We start from the raw sequence: 1,827 nt of genomic DNA on the forward strand, positions 1-1,827 counted from the left end.
AAAAAAAAAAAAAAAAAAAAAAAAAAAGACCTGAGAGCCTCTTTGCAATCTTCAAATTAGCGCAATAATTCACCAAATCAACAAACTCAGGAAAAAATGATTTGGTTATATACACGGATAATTAACCCTGATAAACAACAGTTTGTAGAAATATGATTTAGAAAAGGACAAATGACTCAGAAAGCCCTGAAGCAGCTATGCCAAAGTTAAATATGGCTGTATAGAAGATAACATGGGTTCGAGCACCATTTAGAGAACTGATACTGATTGGTTGGTGTGATCTGTGAAGAAGTTAAAGTGTGACAATACAAAATGATGTTCCTAAAACAAGCACGTTCCAGCACTGTCAGGGTGACGGTAATGAGACCCGATTGGCCAAATCTGAAGTACCGCCTCCAGAGATCTGCTCATTAGACGCTAACTGGAAAATCAATCAGATGCTCATTAGCCTAAATGACACCTTAAAATCAGGCAAACAGTCTTGGATTCAGCAGTTCTTTATAGATCTGTTTCCTGAGTGAAAACCTACCCTCTAAATGTCACTTAGCAAAGTCAAACACCTAATTTAACCGCACCAATGAGCATCCCTAGTGTAAAGCACTTTAAAACCTCTGATAGAGAGCCAACAGTCTTGTAACCTCTAACAGTTCTGAGCTAACAGACCAGGGTAACTCTAAACCTCACAAATGATTGGCATATATAGACCATTAACAGTTTCTACTGGTGTTATGAATGCCAGTTTATAGCCAAGTCCAGCCGACTTGGACCAAATCCACTCTTGTTCCATGTACAATGGTTTTCACCGCATATATTTTACATTAGCAACCACAAAAACACCTTGAGCTTCTATTGTTGTGGTTTACTTTGTCCATTCAGCTGTTTCTGATAGTTTTTTTACTCTTTAGCACCAGTGTGTGATCACAAAGAAGCCTCAGGGCTTCAGAAGGACAGAGTGTCTTGCCTCAGATGTGCATGAACAAATGCGAGACATCCCAAGTTCCTACAGATGTGACTGGCAGTCAAAGACAACGATGCGGCCCTATTATCTTGGTTGGAGTGCGAAAAGACCCGAGAGATTTATGTGCACTCCACTGCATCTACAAAGCGCCACATTAGTGGTGCTATTGGGCCATTCTTATGGAGAGATTCCTCACAGAGGACCTGTAAAGAGAACCACTCAGACCTGGTTGACAAAGCGCAGTAAGTTACGAAACGAGAAGTTTGTAAACCGTATCACGACGACATGGCACAGAACCAGTAGTTTAGTGCTGCAGAGCTCACTGTATTCAGTATAGTCCAAACAGCTTTGCTCATTTTATTTATTGTGCACTTACACAGAAGTGTCCCAGACTTGGCTGTATTACCGAGTCGCTCATCGTGTCATGGACTTTATAGATGTCAACAGACTCAACACAACATGGCACAGAAGTAGCACAGTGTTTAGGAGAACCTGTACAGAGAAGTAGAAATCCAACTATATAAAAAAAATAACATTTAAATAATATCATAACAGTTTAACACACTATGGTAACCTAGCTTGGGTGTAGCACCTGTCGGTTAGGAATATGGCAAAATCCCTGTTTTGATATGATGGGTTGTTTCAGAAACCAGTACACATGAGTGAATGAGTTGCCAACCCAACAGTGGCTGCACTGTATCTAAAGGCTGAGAGGTTCCTGTTCGTCTGAAATGCAACCAAAGGCAAGTAAACCAACCACATAGAGAGACTATTGTCAAGCACAGGTGTAGTTAATAGGTTAGACTGTATATTTTTATTAATGTGAGCCGAAATGGCTAATCTCATTGTCCTAAAGGTAAATCAGATGT

Source organism: Sinocyclocheilus rhinocerous, unplaced genomic scaffold, assembly GCF_001515625.1.
Source record: "Sinocyclocheilus rhinocerous isolate Xijiao unplaced genomic scaffold, SAMN03320098_v1.1 scaffold241, whole genome shotgun sequence".
Lineage (NCBI taxonomy): Eukaryota > Metazoa > Chordata > Actinopteri > Cypriniformes > Cyprinidae > Sinocyclocheilus > Sinocyclocheilus rhinocerous.